The following is a 24,019-nucleotide window of genomic DNA, read 5'->3' on the forward strand; positions in this document are numbered from 1 at the left end:
CCTTGTGGCTGTTACCTAGTGGTTTGGTTTCGATTTATAGAGCTAGTTATAAGCTTCTGTGTAAGCTTCTTGAAGAGCGACAACGGTTGACATAATTCAGTTTCAAATTAAATATTGAATCTATCATCTATGATTGGAAGGGGTGAGGAGAATGATTTTTCGGACATGCGATGACTGGAAGTATATTGTTTTGGAACAAAAAATTAAAAAATGACTTGCCCCGTCATAATAAGCTCTATTTCAAGACACGCTCCCGACCCTTTCATCGTCCTTCTCTTTGAAAACAAAGCTGATAGATTGTTAAAAAAAGGGTATAGGTTGTCAATGAACACAATGGCACATATATATGGAAAATGGTGCACAACTGCGCTAACGCAGTTGTGCGTCATTTTTTTTAAGGCCGACTAGCCACATTCCTTAAAGCTATCCGTGTGCCATATTTATGAAATGACGCACAATGGCGCTAAGGAATTGCCAGAATGTAGGAGGCTGGCCTGGTTTGTAGTGGGTACCTAAGGTACTTACACTTTATACTACGTCCAGTTATCCCTTATTAGTGAAATGTAGTCAGACTCTTGAAGCCAGGCTGTCTAGAGGTAGCTGTAGGCAGAGCAGCCAAGGCTGAACTAGGAGACATGCAAAGCTCTTGCAAAACCACCGTAGCCACATAGTACTTACACACAAGAAAGACAATACTAAGGGCCTCATTATGACCCTGGCGGGCGGCGGAGGCCGCCCGCCAGGATCCCGCCCTCCATTATACCACTCCGCAGTCAGAAGACCGCGGAGGGTATTATGAGTTTTTCCCTGGGCTGGCGGGCGGTCTCCAAAAGACCGCCCGCCAGCCCAGGGAAAAACTCCCTTCCCACGAGGATGCCGGCTCGTAATCGAGCCGGCGGAGTGGGAAGGTGCGACGGGTGCAGTGGCACCCGTCGCGTATTTCAGTGTCTGCAAGGCAGACACTGAAATACTTTGCGGGGCCCTCTTACGGGGGCCCCTGCCGTGCCCATGCCATTGGCCCCGCGACCCCCCCCTACCGCCATCCTGTTCATGGCGGCTTTCCCGCCATGAACAGGATGGCGGTAGGGGGGGTCAGAATCCCCTCGGCGGCGCAGCGAGCTGCGCCGCCTTGGAGGATTCTAAGGGGCAGTGGAAAACCGGCGGGAGACCGCTGGTTTTCCCGTTCTGACCGCGGCCAAAGCGCCGCGGTCAGAATGACCAAGGGAGCACCGCCGGACTGTCGGTGGTGCTCCCGCCCCCGTTGGCCCTGGCGGTAGAGAACCGCCAGGGTCAGAATGAGGGCCTAAGTGTTACCAAAAATGAAGGTACTTTATGTTAGTGACACAAAGCTCAAAATATCTTAGAGGCTATACTCCCTTAGGCGGTAAGTAAAGAACACAATATATACACTAGTAACCAAAAAGAGGTAAGTAAACAGTCAGAAAATAGTGAAAATAGTGAAAATCACAAAAGGTTGCAATGGGCCTAAGGGGAACACAAACCATATACTAAAATAGTGGAATGTGAAAGTCGGTTTCCCACCGAGGCAAGTGTAGTGTGTCGAGGGCCACTCAGAGTGTAAGAAAACACCAAGGGTAACTAAAATACCCCACCCCAGAGCCCAGGAAAGCAGGAGTAAAACACAGCAAGTTTCCTAAAACATACTAGAAGTTGTGATAGAAGATAATGCAAGAACCAGAAGAGACTGCAAGACACTAATGATTAATTCCTGGACCTGAAGACCTGTGGAAGAAGGGGACCAAGTCCAAGAAGCACTGAAGAGTCCAGGGAGAACAGGAGGCCTTGCTAACACGGATGAAGGTGCAAAAGAGGAACCACCGGTGAGAAGACAAAGTCAGTATTGCACCAAAGAAGACAGATACGGGTTCCTGGTTGGTGCAGAAGATGTCCCAAGCCAGATGGATGAATGCAGTCTGGTTTGCGTTGCGGGATTTCACCAAAAAGCCTGGGTAAATGCAAAACTCAGATTTTGTGAAAAATGGCACTGCCTGGGCCCAGGAAGGAGCAGGTCCCCTCTACCCAGGAGGGGGAGTCAGAGGGGGCTCTCAGCAACACAGAGAGCACTCAGAAGACCAGGCAGCGGGCACAGGAGTCCCACAGCATGGGGACCAAGGAGTTGCAAATGGCGGTCATCGCAGCACTACATAAAAGGGTCGCACGCTGCTGGAGAACAACTCAGGGAGCTGAGCCTCCTAGGATAGAGTGCTGGGGACCTGGGCTAGGCTGTGAACAAATGAATTTTTGGAAAAGAGCACAGAAGCCCTAGGAACTGCAAAAAAACATGGTGCATAAGGGTACTGTCTAACACAGGGAAGCAAGCTTTTACCTCCACCAAATTTGGACAGCTGGACCTTTGGACAGTCATGGTCATTTTAGTCCATGACCTGTGTTCCAAGATCCATGCTCGTCATCGGGAGAGGGGACCTAGAGTACAGGTCGTCACTGCAGAGAGGTGCCTGCTGAAGCAGGGAAGTGACTCCATCACTCCACAAGAGATTCCTTTGGTTCTTCTGGTGCAGGATGAAGACAGGCAGTCCTCAGAGCATACACAACCTGGAAACTGTTGCAGTTGCTGACAGGAGCTGAAGTTACAAGGTTGCCGAAGATGTCTTTGCTTCTTTGTTGCCATTTTAGAGTTCCTGGAGCAGTTCTGCTTTTGATCCGATGGTAGAAATTGAAGTAAAGGATGCAGAGGGTCCCTGTTGGAGTCTTGCAATCAGAATCTGAGGAAACACCCACAGGAGAGACCCTAAATAGCCCTCAGAGGGGGATTGGTCACTTAACCAGGTATGAACCTATCAGGAGCAGTCTCTGATGTCACCTGCTTGCACTGGACACTCAGATGCTCCAAGAGTTCCCTGACTATCCTGAAAACAAGATGGCAGACCCAGGGACACTCTAGAGGAGCTCTGGGCACCATCCCTGGGGTAGTGTTGGACAGGGGAGTGGTCACTTCCCTTTCCTTTGTCCACTTTCATTCCAGAGCAGAGACTGGGGGTCCCTGAACTGGTGCAGACTGGATTATGCAGGGAGGGCACCATCTGTGCCCTTCAAAGCATTCCAGGGGCTCCAGGAGGAAACCCCTCCCAGGCCTGTAACACATATTTCCAAAAGGAGAGGGTGTAACACCCGTCTCCTAAAGGGAATGCATTGTTCTGCCTTCCTGGGATTGAGCTGCTCAAGTCACAGAAGGGCAGAAGCCTGTCTGTGAGGTGGCAGCAGCTGGGGCTGCAGTAAAAACATCAGAAGGCTGGTATGGCAGTACGGGGGCCCATGGAGGATCACCTAGGGTGCCTGGAATTGGCCCCACAATACCAGAATCAGATTGGGGGGTACAATTTCTCAATCCTAGATACCTCACATGGCCATATTCAGAGTTACCATTGTTAAGCTACATATATGTATTGACCTTTATGTAGTGCACACATATAATGGCATCCCCGCACTCACAAAGTCTAGGAAATTGGTCCTGGACAATGTGGGGGGACCTCTGCTAGTGAAGGGGTGTCCTCACACACAGTGACTTTGTACCTAGCCTTCAGGAACTGAAGGTTAGACATACAGGTGACTTATAAGTTACCTGGTGCAGTGAAAATGGCTGTGAAGTAGTACTTGCACTATTTCACTCAAGCTGCAATGGCAGTCCCGAAGAAGTGTTTGTATGAGCTCCTCATGGGTGGCAAAAGAAATGGTGCAGCCCATAAGGATCTCCTGGAACCCCAATGCCCTGGATACCTAGGTACCATATACTAGGGACTTACAAGGAGGGTCCAGTATGCCAATTTGGAGTGGAATACTGGGTTACCAGTATGTAAATACAAATTTGGAATCAGCGAGAGCATAAGCAGTGGAGTTCTGGTTAGCAGGTCTCAAGTGACACAGTCAACCATATTGACAAAACAGTAAAACATACTGACATGTAGGCCACAAGCTATGGGCACTGGGGTCCTGGCTGGCAGGATCCCAGTGAGACAGTAAAAACACCTTGACAAACAGGCCAAAAATGTGGGTAACCATGCTAGAAAGAGGCTACTATCTCACACTAGCATAAAAAAAGACGTCTGCCGGGGGATGGCGTTAAGGGGAATGGAGCAAGTGGGTCTGAAATGATGTTAGACTGGTTAGTGGTAAAATTTCTGCTGCTAATCAGCATAGTGTGATTTTTTGATGCACAAGCAGCTAAAAACATGACTCCTGTCTCAGTATATACAGGAGTCATGTCCACCACCTCAAAGACCACCACAGGGGACCAGCGTCCCCTGGCTAGTCCTACATACCCAGTGCCAGGCAGGTGGGTCCCATGTATGGGGCCTCTAATGGCACACCACACACACACACATAAATACTTACCTGGGATGGGCTTCTTCCTCCTTTAGTGTCACCATTATTTAGGCCCACCAACGCATTGTTTCTGCGCCGGGAGTTAAATATGGCGCTGAGGGCAAGCATCATTTTTAGGATGGGAACACCTAGGTTTCATCTCATTGACACAAGCTGGTTTCCCGCATCCTAGAAATGGCGCTAACTCCAATATTTTGACACTAGACAGGTCTAGCATCAAAATATAATATGGAGTTATGTTAGCGCCGCTTTAGCACCAAATTAAATGGCGCTAAGGCAACGCTAAGGTTACATAAATATGGGCCAGTGTTTTAGTAATGGGTAAACTAAACACAGTGACCTCTGTTGTGACAATGTTAATTTATTTGCATCCAGATGAGGTTCATGCCTTAATGTAGTTTGACATGAGCAGAAAAGAGCTGTTGTGAGAAACTGAAGTTTTGGTTTGAGGCAGGTGTAAACCTTTTTCAAACAACAACCACAATCCCTGTCAGGGTGAACCACAAAGTCTATAAATTCATGTGTGCTTAACCCTCAGGAAGATTGGCATGAAAGCAGTCACTTAATAATCAATCAATGAGTGCTTGTAAAGTGCAACTGCTCACCCCTTAGGGTCTCAAGTTGCTGTAGGGGGTGTAGCGTTTACTGGTGAGGTGGTTCTTAAATAAGCCATGTCTTCAGTTCCTTCGTGGAGCTGAGGAGGGAGGTGGTTTGTCTGATGTGGAGAGGAAGGGCGTTCCATGCGGTGGCTGCGAGGTAGGAGAAGGAGTGTCCTCCTATTCTGGTTTTCCTAATGTGGGGTACTTCTGAGAGAGAGAGAGCTGGGAGTTGCTGTAGTCCAGTCTACTGGTGATGAGGACGTGTGTGACTGTCTTTCTATGTTTGAGGGGGATCCACTTGAAGTACTTGCGTGGGAGTTTGAGGGTGAGGAAGCAGGGGCAGGTGACTTAGAGGCAATGTGTAAGGAATTCATGCGGCACACTCGTGCCGATACTTTTTGCGTTCACCCTTCTGGTTTCTGAACTCGTTTTTTTTTTTTTTTTATGACTCTGTGCACATTACCACTGCTAACCATTGCTAAAGTGTTTGCTTTCTCCTTTAAACATGTGAACATGGCTTACATCCAATTGGCACTTTTAATTAAACTATATGTCTGTAGAAAAGAGGTACTACATGTACCCAGGGTTTTATAATTAATGCTTCTGGTGGGCCTGCAGCAGCAATTGTGCCACCTGCTTCTATAGCCTTTAAAACATGTCTCAGGCCTGTTATTGCAGCCTTTCTGCAGTTTTAAACTGCCATTTCAAGCTGGCAAAGTACATATTTTGCCCGACCTAATCCTTCCTTTTTAAAACACACAAGTGAGCCCACAGGGCAGGGTGTGGTATATCTAAAAGGTTGGGCATGTATTTTTAAGTTTTACATGTCCTCGTAGTGAAAAACGAATACAGTCATTTGTTTATGTTGCAAGGCCTACCTCTCCCATTGGATAACATTGAGTTACTTACTTTAATTTAATAAGTGATACCTTTGATTGGTAGTGGGTAGTGTTGGAACAGAAAAGTTCTCTGCGTGGTTAAGGACATGTACCCCTACCCTGAGTGCATAATTGCACAGTTGTCTGAATTCCTGATACGGATTATTTGTCATAGGTAAACATGGATCATGCATGTGCCCCATGACATACGCCTGTCTCACGGATTGTAGTCTTGTTGTACTGTGAGTGGTGCCGAAACCGTTACCCTCATAAAGGTGGGCTACTACCTTCATCAAGAGTTAAGCAACACAAGCATGTTGATGGCAGCATATCATGGAGTGATCAGTAGTAGTGAACAGGGAGAAGTGTTGTGCAGCGAGTGGTGAGTGTGTGTGTTTGGAAATAGCACACCCTAGTACCATACAAAAAAGCTACAGTACCGAGCAGTGCAGGAAGAATGAATGTGTGTGCTGAACTTATATGTGCCTGTAATTGCACAATGGATGGAGGTAACAGTACTGTACAATACTTATGCTATGAATGTAAACTGAGTGCAAGTGTGCCTGCACTGGTATATTACATGGAGGACTCTGGGTTCCATTCTTAAAAGCCCAGATCTGCCTGGTAAAGACATGATGAGGAGAGGAATCTTCCCAGACAGATTTGTGTATTGCTGCATTCCTGTGATCTGGGTGGGACACAATGGAGGAAGGGTGGAAGAGACTCTCTCTCTACACTTCAAAAAATTGTTGTTTGATTCATTGATAATTCATAAGAGAATCATAAACATTAGGCCTGGAAGCCTGGGATTATCTTTCTGATCCATATAGCACTGTGGCTGACATTCAGGTGTGAACACTGGCCACTCCCATGAATGGTGTTGTGGGTCAGTCAGCTTCTGTGACTTGCCTGCTGTGACAGACATACTTTGAAGGGGAAAGAAGAACAAGAGAAGTAGACAAAGCAAAAGAAGCAGAACCACACCATAAAACTTCAGAGACTCAGACCCTAAATCACATTTTGGCGTGTGTAAATGGTTTATAATAAGGGAAGGTTGAGACACTAAATTTTGATATCTGCCAAGCAGTTTGATGGGCTGAATGAAGAAGATAAGCTCTGCAAGACTTCTGCATGTGGACAGAATTGGGGACAAAGGACTGCTAGTCTTGCTGTTGGGTGATGGAACATCACTCAGGAAACCAAGGCCAACTGCCCTGGAGGATGGAGCACCAGTGCCTGTTTGCTTGCCAAAACCAGTGTGCCCTGTAAAGAAGAGGAGAGAGTTGGAGGGAGCGAGGTCCAGTTGGGAGCCCTACTGTGAGGACTGCCTGTGGGAGGTGTAAGGTTTTGGCTGTGCACCAATTTGGTCATAACCCTTGTGCAGAATTAACAGTTCAAAAACCCTATTTGCCTGGAGAGGATCACTGTGGATTGCCATGAAATAGGCTGAGTTTAGTGGGTCGAGCCATGATAACTACCCTGACAGACCCACAAGGACTGCCAGGATGCAACAAGCACTTTAGCATCATTGCTGGGCTTCAGTCAGAAGCTAAAGAAACTATTGCCCCCAACCCAGGGAAGGTCGACTTACTGGGTCTACACTCTCTGGTAGCAGCCTCAATAACTGGAAAACTCCAGCAGCGCCACTCAGTTGAGAGAACCTACACTGCTGGGTGCTGCTGCATGGACTTCAAACAGTCCAACTTCTTGGATCAGGATCGGAACTTGCGGGTTCACTTGCAGAGGACACTCATTATGCTGCTGAACGCTTCTGTGCTGTAGGAGCGGGTGAGACTTGAGCTAGGCCTGTTGGGCCCCAGGAGGACTCACTGCTGATGGTGCTGTGCCACCATAGACACTTTTGCCTAATCCTGAAGAGACAAAGGGGAACTCTTGAGTACAGCCTACTAGTACGAATTCCCGAGAAGCAGCCACCAGTGAATGGGAAATAACCCCACAACTAAATTATAAGAAAGAGGGTAGGACAGTTATTTGCCTGACAATGACTAGTGCCCTAACCTCAAAGGGAGTGTATTACTGCTCATGAATGTCATTGTTCCCTTGCAATTGTAGAGTTAGAAGTACAGTACTTAGACCCATATTTATACTTGGTTTGCACTAAATTAGCATCATTTTTTTTACGCTAATTCAGCGCAAACCTAACTCCATATTTATACTTTAGCGCTAGACACGTCTAGCGCCAAAGTTATGGAGTTTATGTCGTTTTCTGGAGGGGAACACCTACCTTGCCTCAATGAGATGCAAGGTAGGCGTTCCGGTCCAGAAAAGGATGATATGGCCTTTGCGCCATATTTATCCCCCCTGCTAAAATCCAGCACGGAGGGGTGGGGGCCTTAACTAATGGCGCTAAGCTTGTTTAGCGCCATTATTTAAGGCCTGGGTCTGGTCAGGCGTAAGAGGACCTGTAGGCAGATTTCCATGGTCGGAGGCAACGGAAATTGCCCACAGGTGCCCTTCTCTGTCCCTAGGGACATCCCCACCCACCCCCTACCCACACCAGGAGGTCACCTAAGGATGGGAACCATCCAAGGTAAGTTCAGGTGAGTAGGTTTTTTTTTGGGGCCAAACACCGCTCGGGGCCCTAACTTGGGACCCCCTGCACGGCGCTGGCCCCCATGGCCATTGTGGTGATGGCTCTTGTCTTAACTAAAACAGGAGCCATGTCCATGTGGCTTGTGCGCCAGAAATTGGTGCTACACTGCCTACAGGCAATTTCTTTGCCCCTAAACAGTATAGCGCCATCATTTGGTGCACAAGCCCCTGTTCCCCCTACCCCTCCCCGGCCTGTTAGTGTCCTTCACAAGGACGCTAACAGGGCCTTAGCACCGGCTAGAGCCATTCCATAAATATAGCGCCTGTGCGGCGTCTAGGAATGGCACTAGCCGGTGCTATACTTTTTGACGCACACCTGTGTTAGGGCAGGTTTGCCCCAAAAAGTATAAATATGGGCCTTATTTTTTCACAAAAACTGACTGGACATTAATTTATTGTTCATAATGTTTGCACTTCAAGTTATGTATGGTGTCTAAGAAATTCCAATTTAACGCTCTATTTAGATGTAAAGTCAGATTTTAGGTCACAATTCTAAAAATGCTGCTTTTAGAAAGTTGCATTTTCTTGTGCTAACCATTCCGTGCTTGAAGCCAATTCATCATATGAATAGGTGTAGCTGGCAGTTTGCCTTTGTGTATTCCTCCCAGACATAATCACAGTAGAGGGTCTGGGTGTTGGCAGGGTGGACCATTCTAGTTTAATGAGCGGGTGGAGCTCTCATCTATCACACTTGCACTTCAAAGGCACTGGCCCAGCAAACTCACAAAGGGCATCACCCTAGCCTATTATGTCCCCAGACAGAGTGGGAACAGAGCAGGGAGACATGAAATCCCAGGCACATCTTTGGTGAAAATTCTAGAAGACTCTCCCACTTCAAAAGCTGGCACCAGGGATAAATATTGAGCCCTCAGACCCACTCTTCAGTGCACACCTGGACCTGTGGATACCACAGAAGAAGGACAATGTGCTTCACTTTTGCTTGAGGCCTGCCTTGCTTGCTGAGTAGGAAGACTGGGCCTGCACCCTTTATCCCAGGCTAAAGTGACACCAAGGGTCAGCTGATAGAACTCCTGTTCTGAGATTCAGGGACATAACAAGTTCCAGAGGCCTTCCTGCATCTTCCCATCTGACCTGCTGCCTCGACCTGCAACCAGACCTGCCTAAGCTCTGCTGGCCTCTGCTGGAGTGAGTTATTGATCCCCAAGCGGTGCCCCTGAGGTCCTCGACCCTTGGAGTGACATCAGTGGAAGTCCACCTTGAGGAAAAGGTGGAACCCTGAAGTATTGGGTTCTTCGTGACCTCCAGCGGGTCAGTTCACACCAAGGTCTTCCTGGCCCCACATGCCACCAATGTGAAGTTTAATTGAACTTTGCTCTTCAAGGTGCAGCGACCACCAGTGATAACTGACAAAGTGAGATCTGCACTTCGCGCTACAGCATCAACAGCCTGCAGAGACTACCAATGCAAAACTCCAGCAACAACTGTCCGCAATGCTAGACAGGACCTTCACACTACAAAGACGATCATCTATGGTGCTCCAACTTCTTTTTACGCTGCAGAGTCGACCATTCGCAAACACTTTCCCTGCTCCTTGCAACCTCTTCCACCGAGAACTGGACTCTTTACAATAAACATTTTTAGCTGGAATAAGATGGCCCTTGTTTCCGGGCCACGTCCTTTGCAGTTGGCCTGAACTTGTGAATTTTGCCTGGTTTTGCATTACCAGATGACCAAGAGTGGTGCTTTGTGTTTTAAGGTGCTATATTTACCTTAAATCTTTGAAATTGTGTGTCTCTGGTTCTACTAAATTATTTTTTGTTGTTTTGATGTCAAATAATTTATTTAAATTGTACTCTTATGTTGTATTTTCACTTTATTAATGTTTGTGTGATGGCTAAATACTACACATTGCCTCTAAGTCAAGTCTAACATCTTTTGTGCCAAACTATCAGAGGGTTAAACCCTGGTTTTTGTGGTTCACCCTTACAATAAGTGTGGCTGTTGCTTGAGGAGTGTTCACACAACCCCATCAACCAACAACATAATTTCTTATATTGGTGTTCACTGGTGGGATTCAGTATTTGTGGTTCTGTAGTGCCATACAGTGAATTTGTGTAATACTAAATTCAAAGTTAAATAGGTTGATACCAATTCAATTAAAAAAAAAATCTCCTTTATTGGCTCTTTTGCTTTTTCTACATGCACAATCATGGAATTTGATCCCATCATTCTCAAGAGCTATACTGTGGCTCAGCTCGAAGAGCTCTGTAAGAAAAGAGGACTTCCAATCAAGAAGGGCACCAAAAAGCTGAAACTCCAGAAGGCTTTGAGGGCTTGGGTGGAGGCTTACCAGTTGGGGGCAACAACCGAGGACCTGGATGGGGAGGAAGTTATGGAGGGACAAGAGAAGGGATTGGCCACAGGCCCTGAGCTACTGCCTTAGCAGAGGACTATTTGTTTGTAGGAATGGAGCTCCCATTGCCAGAGCAGAGAGTGTTGTATCCTCCCAAGCCTTGTCCCCAGAGGGGCTGTCGGAAGGGAGGGATGATAGGGAATTTCTTCTGTAGATGTGCAAACTTAAAATGAAGGAAAATAAACTGTCCATGAACGTAGAAGGATAAGAAAATGTCTCATGAGAGGAGCGTCAGAGAACTGGATATCAGACCCAGGCAACTGTATTTCAGCAACAGTTGTGGAAGCAATGTCACAGTTTCCAATGGAGACAAAAAGGTCCACATTTCCAAAGACATGGTGGCTAGCTATGTGGTGGGGAAAGATATAGATATATGGTTCTCGGCATTTGAGATAGCCTTGAGGATGTACTTGAGTATGAAAGGAGTATTGAGGGAAAGTTTATAGAAACATGCCTACAATGGGAGGGAAACGCTGCTTACAATAAAAGTAGGTGACTAGATGAGGTGTGACTCATGAAAACCATTCTTGTTAACAAGTTTGGACTCACCCAACAGAAAGACCACATGCGATTTAGAGACAGTCAGAAACTGCCAAAACAGTCCTGGGTGGATTATCTGGATTACTCCAGCAAGGCATTGAGGGCCTCATTTACAAGAAACTGATCCATCTGCATTGATGCGTCAGATTTTTCGTGCCTGCGGCAAATCCTCTAAAGGTGCCATGGATGCACTGTATTTGCAATACAGAGCTCCATGGCACACGTTTTCACAGATAGGTCAGAAATTCTGATGCATGTCGGCTCTGAAGTGACGCACTGCTGGAGTTGCGTCATATAACTGATGCAACTCCAGCAATGCGTCAGAGCACAGAGAAGAGTCCCACTATAAAAAGGCCTGTGCCAATTTTACACCTGATCTGACTAGGCATTACAGTTTTGACTCAGTGAAGATATAGAGTGACGCAGTGAAAAATTGTATATTTTACTGCATCAGTTCTACATGTCTTTTTACGTGGGAACTCCAACCCTGCATTCATTATACCTGGTACAGGTAAAATGTGGTGAGCAGCTTTACAAACTGACCCTTTGGGGCCAAAGTGTGGTTTATAAATATAAAGTACATTAGAGCACTGATGGTGCTCCGCTGCTTCAAACGAAATGACTAAGCAGCTGCTCAAGGGGCTGGTAAATGAAGACCTGAATCTTTGATTAAGAGCCAGCAAAGTTATGGTGGCCTATACAACTTGATACTGAGGGCCAAATTTATGGAAAAGTAGTGCAGCATGGTGCTGCGCCAAAATTGGCAGCACCATGCTGCGTCACTTTAGAAACGCAGGTATGCACCGTATTTAAGGGAAAACGGTGCACCCTTGTGTTGTCTCCTGCACCAGGGCTAAATTCAGCTGCGACCGCCAATGCAGGCATCATTGCAACATCGTGCAAGGATGTCCGTGTTGAGGGGTGTCATTGTTTATGTGCGAGAAGGTGTCCCTTCCTGCACATCAACAATCGTTAATGGTGCTTTGGCACTTCTGTGTGTACTGCACAATGTAGCACACACAGAAGCGCCAAAGTGCCATTTTCAAATGATTGTTTATGTGCAGGAAGGGACACCTTCCCGCATATAAACAATCATTTCTGGCATTTTGCTCTCTCTATCTGTGCTGCAGAATGCAGCACGCATAGAAAAAGCAAAAACCGAGGAGGAATAAAAGTATTCCTCCTCGTTGCACCCAGGGGTGGCGTTAGATTTTAGCGCTGCCTCAGGTTTACGAAATTTCATAAATCTGAGGCAGCGTCAAAATGCAATGGGTGGTGGGACGTTATGCCCAAAGTAACACCCGTTACACGCCCCTTCCACACACAGTGCTGCGTGGGAAGGGGACGTATTTACAAGGTGACGTTAAGCCACAAAAGGTGGCTTAACACCACCTTGTAAATACGGCACAGTGCTTAGTGCCAAAGAAGCACCACGAAAAGTGATGCTCCTGTGGTGCTGTGGGTCTAAAAATACGCCCCTGAGGGAGAACATGTTCAATACTTGTTTTACAGAGATGCACTAACACCTAGTAGATAACAAGCTCTCTAGCTCCAGGGAGCTTGCTAAGGAGGTGGACCTCTGGGTCAGCTAAGTGTTCAAAAAGGTGTGTGGGGGGACTCCCAAAAGGGTGATGAGAGGTCCTACCCAAACAAAGAGGGGGAGAAAAACTTAAAAACAAGGAGTTCTCTAAAGGTCCCAAAAATAATACCCAAAAGTACAGTAACCAGTCCCAGTTTAAATCAAAGAGGAATGAATTCTATGACAAGCAGAGAGAGAGTTTAGTCCCCCAGTGTACAGAGTATTATATGACCAAACCAAATCCAAGGGATACATCAAATGCCTCAAGAAGGCTCAATCACCCACTGGTGGGCAGACACCAGAGTGGGCAAGTGTAGCGCTTGGGTATGTGGTGGTCCGAGTTAGCTTCGGGGAGAGAGCTGAGGTGACGCTACTGTCCCTGGGAGATAGAGAGATGGTGCCAAAATCCCACATGCCTTCAAATATTCATAACCATAGGCAGTGGGTCATCATCAATGGGTAAAGGGTAGGGGTTCTGAGAGTCAAAGGAACCAGTATGACAAATGTGAGGAAGCCTCTGGTGACCTCAGAGTAGGTTTTACCATTCGACCAGGTCATAGTTGCAGGATGTGAGAGTCACTACTCAGTGGCTCTGGCTCCCTTTCAGTGTGGGAGAATCAAGTTCTCTAAAATTAGCTGTGAGCTCTGCCATGCCTGTAGATTGTCTGTTAGTCAACGATCTGGAGCACACTGTCTGAAAAGAAGTGGAGCTAAGATCACAACTGGAATTGTTAGGGTTCCCTGAGTGGGTCTACATGACTACAAGATCCATGTTTGCCTTAGAGTGGAATCAAGAATGCCTGGAGTCTGAAGCAATGGCCCAGGCCACTGCCAAGATGAGGGAAAGCAAGGGGTGCATGAAACCAGCCCCTGAAGCTCCTGCAGAACAGTTTGAAGGGGTGCCTGAGGAGGCTGGTTTTTGAGTCTACCAGTGATGACATTACCACCATGGTAAACTTGCATGAGCTTGCTAGATGACAAATAGAGGGTGGATCCTCCAGGTAGGAATTCTGCAAGGTGAAAAAGGAGAGCCCAACTCTAGAGCGCTTGAGGCGGCAATCTGAGGCCCAGGCAGCTGGTGACACCTCTAGAGATTACCTAATTTATTTCGGAATACTCCTCTATAGGTAGCCTAAGGCTCCTAGGCTTTGGGAAACACAGTACTACATGTCCTTCCTACTGGGTCTGGCTAACAATATACCACTGCCAAAACATCTGGGGCAAGGCACAACCTTTGCCAGGCTTGTCATCCACTTTTATTGGCCCTGGATGAAGACAGCCTTGGCCACATATTACAAGTCATGTCATTTCTGCACAGGACAGTGGGGAAGTAGTGAAAAGCTAATGGATCTCCTGGTTCCCTTCCCTGCCATTGGCATCCCCTTTCAAAGGGTTGGCATTTACATTGTTAGGTCCCTGGAGCCAAAAACTGCCTTTGGCAACAGGTTTATCCTGGTTTTAGTGGCCCATGCCAACAGATACTGTTGTATAGCTATTATAGCCAGGTTTTAGACACTTTGGGGGTCATTCTGACCCTGGCGGTCCATGACCGCCATGGCGGAGGGCGGCGGAAGCACCGCCAACAGGCTGGCGGTGCTTCCTGGGCTATTCTGACCGCGGCGGTAAAGCCGCGGTCAGAAAAGGGGAACCGGCGGTTTCCCGCCGGTTTTCCCCTGGCCCAGGGAATCCGCCATGGCGGCGCTGCTTGCAGCACCGCCATGGGGATTCCGACCCACCGCCAGAACCAAGATGGCGGGAACGGGTGCCGTGGGGCCCCTGGGGGCCCCTGCACTGCCCATGCCACTGGCATGGGCAGTGCAGGGGCCCCCTAACAGGGCCCCACAAAGATTTTGAAAATCGCGACGGGTGCCACTGCACCCGTCGCACCCCTGCAACTCTGCCGGCTCCATTCGGAGCCGGCTTCCTCGTTGCAGGGGCTTTCCCGCTGGGCCGGCGGACGGCCTTTTGGCGGTCGCCCGCCGGCCCAGCGGGAAAGTTGGAATGACCGCCGCGGTCTTTTGTCCGCGGTGCGGTCATTCGGCGGTAACCGCATGGCGGGCGGCGCCCGCCGCCCGCCGCGGTCATAATGACCCCCTTTGTTTTAGCTAACTAGGCCTGCAGCTGAGCACTTTTAACCCCATTACATTTTATATGGCATTGCTTTATTTTTCTAGCAATAGCTGAATTTTCTGTGCTGTTCTATTTTCTCTTTATCTTATTATCCTTTCGCCTAGGAAAGCATTGTGTGCTTAGTAGGACATGTAGTTCACTTTATGCTTTCTCCAAGGCTACAGTCAGATAGGTTTGCCGACAAATGTGGTATGCTGTGTCTCTAGCATTCACAGAGATACACTGATACGTGGGGACCATTTCTTAGAATGTCAGCTGTTTTATTATATAAACACCACTTAGTCCCCGACACGTTAGAGGGAGATTCCAGCCAGATGGCCATGACTGCTTGTTAATTGCTGCAAGCTTTGCTACAGCTACTTGCTAAGACGGCCAAGGCCTGGACCGGATGGGGATGGTGTCTCTTTAGTCCTCCTCTTCAGGTATGAGGGATGATGTTCTCCCAGGGTGAAACCCGAAGGGCAGATTAGGCTCAGTATGCTGTGCTCATACTTAGCGAAGGTGAGGTGCTATAGATCCACCTGTCTGTTTTGACAGTTTGGTAGGACCGTCCTATTGTTTTTTATCATCCTCGTTATTGGTATGCAAATGCTTTTATCTAAGATGCAGATGTTTTAATAAATGCTTATTTAAATATGTTCTGCCTTTGTTGTCTTTGCCTGAGTGAGATCTTGGTAACTGAGAGAACGGGATGCGATCTGATGTACCACGATTCCCTGGGGAATCTATTTTACCATGAGCTCAGGTGCCACAATCATCTCGGTCAGAGATGGGGTGCTACTAGTTAGCTGGAAACCCCAGATTAGGCCGGAAGGTGTCACCTGGTGTGGAAATGTACTCAGTACCCATAATTCAGGCGATCTTACCAAATCCAGTAGCCTCATTACTCTAATGTGAACCTACGCAACAATACTGAGTGGCCAACCCTCTGACATCTGTTACCTTACCTTCAGTGGCTAGGGCACTCATGGACATTTTCTTACCTGGGTGGAGTTCCCCAAAGAGGTGTTGTGTGACAAAGGCACCAACTTCATGTCAACGTACATGAAGTCCATGTGGCTTCAGACGACACCAATTCTGAAAGTCTATCCAGGTTCTTCCACCTTATCTGGTATAAGGAGCATTCAGTGATTATTGTTGGGGTCTGTTGCTTCATCATGTTTGGGAAGATCATGAAGCATATTTGTAGTGCATGAGGGTTAGTGTGGTCAATAGACTGATGAATCCTGAAATCCATTGGACTGCAAGTGTGACTGCTGCACAAGATTGTGGCTTCTGTGCATACCCTTTGGAAAAGTCACCCCTCACATCTGTATCTCCCATTCCATCCCTGAAACTAGATTTTAGGTAATGAAATGGGTTCCGCCCATGTAACCCTTTCTGATTTTTCACTTTTTGAACTCTTGATATTTGTCAGTTTAACTATCTGTCAGACTCACAACTGGTGGCTAGCCCCTGGTAAACACAGAGTAAACAGACTGCATTTGTTTACCACAAGTGTGCGCCTTTTAAAATGAGCCCACAGTAATGCATCATGGGCAAGAGACTATTGGCTGGTTACACGTGAAAGCGTGTGCACACTCATGTTCACATGAGTGAGGGCTGCACGTGTGATACTATCATCCTGCTTAGCCTGGTAACTGCGTACAGGTAGCCTGGTGCAGAAGGAACTTTGCAGGATTAGGTACTGACCTGAGGTAGGTCTTAGAATGTTAATGTACGTTCTTAGGAAAAGTCATTGTGGATTATTGTTTTGTCTTCAGTGACACTTTATTACACACATGGTACAATGTGCCTCAGAGTGCAGTATCTCTTCCCTTTGCCCTGTGAAGTCCAGTGACATATCAAAATGGGTGGGAATATGTACAGAAAGATCAAATCTTCAGGTTCCAAGAAGGTATCTGCACATGTTATGGGTCAGACAGAATTGTCATATTTCTCTGACTCAGCTCAGTATCAGAGCCCAGGCATTTTGTCACCACTCTGGGCCAAGTTAATTACATTGCGACAGGAACAAAGTCCTCCTTACACAAAGGGAGCTATTAACAGTGCTTCGCTCAGCTCTTGAGGAGGAAGGGGTGAGGAGAAACATCTGCATCCATTAATTAGCTATCACACCATTCAGGGGTAGTCCAGCCCAAGTCCCTTACAAAAAAAAGAGGAAGACTTGACTCTGGATCTGACAGAGGAGGGGTCTTCTATTGAAGTTTTGGTGGGAAATGTCCTGACAATTATGTCAGTGAGGGCCACAACTGAAGCCCCCTAGAGGAGATGTAATCAATGACTCCTGGGTGACGCTATCTTGAATTGTCACAGCGAGCTGTGCAGGAGAGTTGGGGCAGGAGCAGAGAGGTGATGCACCACCCTGGGATTGGCCAGGGGTGCCTAGATTCTAGAACCTTCCACCTCTACTTAAAAAGTCTTGCACGGAGGGAGAGAGTGCTTTTTGTTGGAGCAGGACATCTGGACTGGATGGCAGCAGCCATGGACAAACTGGAAGGTGGAATCACCTAGTGCCCATTTGGACTAAGGACTCTGCCTACAGTTGACCCAAGGACCAGTTAGTCTCTCACCAGGACCAGTGCAGCTGTTCCCCTTATGCCCCCTAAGGACTAGATGGGGGACGAACTGGACTTCTGCACTCAGGAGGTGAGAAACATCAGAGAAGAAAAAGGATACAGGCTGGCACAGGGAGCCAGTGGACCCAGGACCCAGCACCCAGCAAAGTGTGCCACCTTGGAGGCCAGGAAAAGACTCAAGGTGGGAGGGCTCGCCACCATGAGCAAAATCAGTCTAGGATCACACAAAACAGCCCAATGGGGAACAAGATATCGAAGGTAGAAGGATTTGACCTCTGACCTCCCAACGAGGACAGGCGTTGAGATCTGATGCCGATGTTCAAGAAGCTCCCAGACTAGGCTGAGGGGTTAATAATAAGGAGCATTTTTAATTAAGAACACTAGCTGTCTAGTGGACAGTGATGAATTTGAGCCAATCGTTTTCATTGCTCTGCATCAGCACTTTATTTTCAGATCCAGCATCTATCACATATAAAAATCCATAAATCACACAAAAATACTATAAACGTGAAATAAATCAAAACATAAATATTATAACATATAAATACTAAAATACTAAAGATATAAAATCTATTTAATCAATATTATGAAAACTATTGGAATCTAAGAATATCTGAATATATATATTCCCACAAACAGTAGAAAAAGTGTTGGACTTTGGAGGAATAAAATTTACTATTTCCACTTCAGTCTGGCATCAATAAGGAAAGTGTTGGATTTCAAAGGGGTGAAATTTACTATACTCAATCCAAACATGGCAAAAGTAGGTAAAACATTGGATTTCAGACTGGTAAACTTTACAATTCCCACTCCAAACAGAGCAACAGTAGGGGAAAAGTAGGGACTTTTGAAGGGATAAAATGTACTAATCCCATGGCAGCTTGTGCATCAGTAGGCAACGTTTTGGATTTTGGAGGGATAAAATGTACTATTCCCACTCCAGTCAGTGCAACAGTGGGGAAAGTGTTGGACTTTGGAGGGATATGTTTTACTACTCCCACTCCAGTCTCTGCAACAGTAGGGAAAGCATTTGACTTTGAAGGGGTGAAATGTACTTTTCCCTCTCCAAACAGTGCAACAGTAGTGAAAGTGTTGGGTTTTGGAGGGGTTAAATTTACTATTCCCACACTAATCTGTGCAACAGTATCGAAAGTGTTGGATTTCGGAGGGTTGAAATTTACTATTCCTACTCCAGTCAGTGCAACAGTAAGGAAAGTGTTGCACTTTGGAGGGCTAAAATTGAATATTCCCACTCCAAACACAGGAATGGTAGGGAAAGAGTTGGATTTCAGAGGGGTGAACATTTTCTATTCCTATCCCAAACCGCAACAGTAGGGAAAGTGTTGGGATTTGGAGGGGTAAAATGTACTATTAATACACGAGTGGGAAATACGAAGAAGATAATTTTGCTATTACTACTGCAGTCTAGCCAAGAGTAGGGAAAATACTTCACTTCAAACACGTTACATATGTGAGTATCTCCATGAATGTACAAAATATATTTGAATCGCTTCATAAAAAATAGTAATTAACATATATAAATATATATATATATATATATATATAAATATATATATATATATACGAACCAATAAATTAATATTCATAATCAGTATACAATAAAAAAAATACAATTGAAAAAAAATTGTTATTCAATTATTAATCAGTTAACCACCCACCTATCCTATACCACTACAGACCTAGCAGTCCTCATGTATACAATAAAAAATATAGTTATTCCTGAATTCACATATTTATTTAAAGTAAATTAAATAATTAATTAACAATAATACGTACATTTCTCCATTATTTCTTATATAACTTCCCATCCCAGACCTCATCAAACCTAGAATTGAACCTACCTAAAAAAAAGATGATAAATATGTACACCACAATTTACAAATTTGAAATTCAGTTAAATAATTACGTTACAAATAATAAATAACAATTCATGATTTATTATTTATATGACCCCCCACCCTACATCCCTACAAATCTAGCATCCCACAACTAGAATACATAAGTACATTTCTTAATTATTACTTACATAAGTTCCTATCCCAGACCCGACAAACCCAGAACAGAAACTAAAAAAAAGATGATAAATATGTGGACCACAATTTACACATTTTAAATTCAGTTAAATAATTAAGTTACAAATAATAAATTACAATTAATTATTTATTATTTATATAACTCCCCACCCTACACCCCTACTAATCTAGCATCCCACAACTAAAATATATAAGAAGTAAGTTTCTTAATTATTACTTATATAAGTTCCCATCCCACAGCCTGACAAAACCAGAATGGAAACTAAAAAAAGATGATAAATATGTAGACCACAATTTAGAAATTTGAAATTCAGTTAAATAATTAGGTTACAAATAATAAATAACAGTTAATTATGTATTATTTATATAACTCCCCACCCTACACCCCTACAAATCTAGCACCCCACAACTAAAATATAAGTAAAGTAAATTAGCATTCTATGTTTTACATAATTAAATCAATGAAATAATTGAGTAATAATAAATTGTTAATTAATTATTACTTAACTTCCCACCATACACCTGTACAAACCTAACAGTCTGCAAATACCCTATAATGAAAGTAAATAGGTATTACATAAATTACATAATACATCTCAATCATATAGCTAAATAAAATATATTAAATAATTAGTAATTACCTTCCCAACCTATCCCCCAACAAATCCAACAACCTGCTACAACAATATACATTTCTATTAAAAATCCATTAAACAATCTGTCATTCAGACAATAGCTATTAATCAGCTGAAAGCCATAAATAGATAAAAACATCAGCATAAAATGGAGGAAGAGGTACCACCCAACAAATCAATGCGACAGTCTAACATAAAACTATATCACTTTACATCAAAACAGCATAAAAGTAAATTAATGATCCTAAAAATATGTATAATAAAAACAGGGTGCTTTGCCCAGAGATATAAGACTAAAAATGTGTGGGTTTTAAAAAAAATCTAGCATGTTTTTCTTTTCTTATCCTGAGTGCTTGTCGAGCACTGCTAATAACAGTGTGGCAAATAAACTGCAACTCCAGATGCTGTAAATATTGCAAGCTAAAATGTTACATCTAAAGCCATGTGAATGCAGTATGGGGCATAAAAATTGGTGCCTGGGTCTAAAATAAAATCCACAGAAGGTCATAAAGTGAGGAAGAGATTGTTTTGACCTATTGTCGCAGGAACAGCAGGGTAAAGTAGAAAAACATGTGCCCTGTTGCAGAAAGGCTACAAGAAAGTGCAAACTGCTTGGTCTGAAACGGGTCAGGTAAATCATTGATCGGAGTGTTCTACCCATAAGAGGTATGATTCTATCTCTTCATTGGTTTTTATCTCTGGGTATCGACAGACCGAGTCCATGGATTGGCTATTGGAAAGCCTAACAGGATTTCTATTTTTGTAACAGAGACATTTCAAAAGCTATTTGAGTTATTATCAATTTAATTTGTTGAATAAAACAAGTTTTGAATACCAAGGTCGGTGAAAGCTCTCCTAACATAAGCTAACCAGGGGATGGAGACCATGTGATCTTGCCGAATGCAGTCTTCCAGAACTAATCGGGAAAATTTAGTATGGGAAGAATGCCAGATCTTGTGCCATAAAGGGAGGGGTGAAACCTTATATATCCTCCAAGAAAGATAACCCAAGCTAAATGTAGACAATGAAACTGGCAGTACTCTTAGAGGATGCTAGCAACGTACAAAATAATTCACTTTCTATAATTTTTAAGTTCCCTGGGATTGTATAAACCCACATGCCAGCCTCATACGTGTCCAAGGAAAAACATTTACTTTTACATAATGAAATTAAGTTATGTATATGCTTGTGGTCAAATCTCCTGGAGGATATGAAAATTATGTCAACTGCCCCGGCAAAAATACAGGCTCTTTGAGTCAGGAGCATATCCCATCTCAAATCCTCCTCAAACATAATCTAAAGATAATTGAAGCTCTACCTACACCTTGCAACTTAGGGTTCCACATAAATTATGTTTACATGATTGTGTGTTTTTTGGACCACATATCATAATATATGATTTTTGGTGATAAACCATTGAGTTGAGCTCCCCAATATATAGTCAAGTGGCATCTGCAATCCAATAGTGGTGCGGGCAATTAAGGCTGCATCATCTGCATAAAGTAAAATGGGAACTGGGTGAATCTCTACCATTGCAGGGCCCTTTCCACTTGTCGCCAGCACTGAATCAAGGGAATTGATTTAAAAGAGAAATAAAAAAGGAGCTAAAATAAAGCAATGTCTGACTCCTATAATGGACCTAAAGTGGTGGTACATTCTCTATTTATACCGTATAGGACCTATGCAGTCGTTTCCCAGCACTGATGCTTCAAGAGATTAATCAAGGAATTATGGATGCCTACCTTGCTCATCATATCTCATAACTTTGCTCTATCAACCAGGTTGAATGTGCTGAAGAGGTCCATGAATGCCATGTGGAGGGCAACTCTCCTCACGTAACATAGTTTTCTGCTAACAGGACAAGTTCAAGGTTTGCTCAACTGTACCAATGTAGGAAGCTGACCTTGCTTTTTGTGGGTACCTTGTGGTACTTACACCTTGTGCTAGGTCTAGTTATCCCTTATTAGTAGATTAGAGGTGTTCTAGCAACTTAGGATGATAGAGGTAGCTATAGCAGAGCAGCTTAGGCTGAACTAGGGGACATACAAAGCTCCTACTATACCACTTATATCACTTAGCACTATATCATAAGAAAACTCAATACTCAGAGTTACTAAAAATAAAGGTACTTTATTTTAGTGACAATGGGGGTCATTACGACCCTGGCGGATGGTGTTAAAGCTGCGGAAATACCGCAAACAGGCCGGCGGACAAAAAAAGGGAATTACGATCCTGGCGGTAACCGCCAACAAAGACAGCCACTTTAACACTTCGCCCACCACGGCGGTACAGACAAACAGCGTGGCGGTCACCGCCAACAGACAGGCGGGAGACAAAGTACCGCCCACACTATTACAACACACCAATCCGCCACCTTTTCCAGGGCGGATTCACCGTGGATAAAAACACGGTGGAAACAGCCATTGCTATGGGAAAACGCTCAACTCAACAGACTCCACGAGGAACGACGACTCCATGGAGCCGGAACTCCAAATACTACCTGCCCTTGTCTTTCTGCTCCTCTACGAACAACAGCGACGTAGGCGCAGAACATACCGGTGAGTACTGCATCTACGACACGGGGAGGCAAAAGTTAGGGGGACACCCACCAAACACCCCCACCCTCGCATATTACAACATACACACCAATGCAGTCAAAAATATCACATGAACAACCCACAATCCCCCCGGAAGAATGCAAAGACAAAGCGAGATCCGTTCAAATATTGTAATGTGCCAATATACATGTCATATAAAAACATACTGAATCATATCTCGAAATCTGTCATATTTATATATACAATACAAGAAGTAGTGCAGATATGTACACAACAATGTCCGTGCACCAACAGTCCAAAAATGCATGGGCGAGGCCCACAATAGATACCTGACCAAAATCCGAGAGAACACTGCCGGGGCATCAGATTGAAACACTACAGGCACCTCAGGGGGAAGGGAAGGGAGGGACCCTCAGCCACATGACTGCAAAGCCAGAACCACGACGGGGCTCCATGCCCATTGATGTATCCTGGGGAGTGCAAAGCCACAGTCTCTCAAGTCTCTACAGTGGGTGGCTTGCCCACTGTGCCATCCTGGGGAGTGCAAAGCCACAGTCTCTCAAGTCTTTACCGTGGGTGGGTTGCCCACTGGACCATCCTGGGGAGTCCAAAGCCACATTGACGCAAGTAGATGCAGTTCTCAACTGGTACTGGGTGGGACTGGTGGCCAGACTGAATGAGTCTCCCCGTGAAAGTTCCTGTCCTGTCACTGTCCCAGCTGCACATGGGAGAAGGATGCCTGATGTGGCAGCCTATTCATACCCACACGGTGTTTGCCCTGTTCAGTGGTCTTCACCATGGTGGTCTTGGCCTTGTTCAGCGATGCTTTGCCATGGCTGGCTATGGACTGTTCAGCGGTCTTCACCATGGGGGTCTTGGCCTTGTTCAGCGGTGCTTTGCCATGGCTGGCTATGGACTGTTCAGCGGTGCTTTGCTATGGCGGTCTTGGCCTTGTTCAGCAGTGCTTTGCCATGGCTGGCTAGGGACTGTTCAGCAGTGCTTTGCCATGGCGGTCTTGGCCTTGTTCAGCGGTGCTTTGCCATGGCTGGCTATGGACTGTTCAGCGGTCTTCACCATAGCGGTCTTGGCCTTGTTCAGCGGTGCTTTGCCATGGCTGG

Source organism: Pleurodeles waltl, chromosome 4_2 (assembly GCF_031143425.1).
Source record: "Pleurodeles waltl isolate 20211129_DDA chromosome 4_2, aPleWal1.hap1.20221129, whole genome shotgun sequence".
NCBI classification, from domain to species: Eukaryota; Metazoa; Chordata; class Amphibia; order Caudata; family Salamandridae; genus Pleurodeles; species Pleurodeles waltl.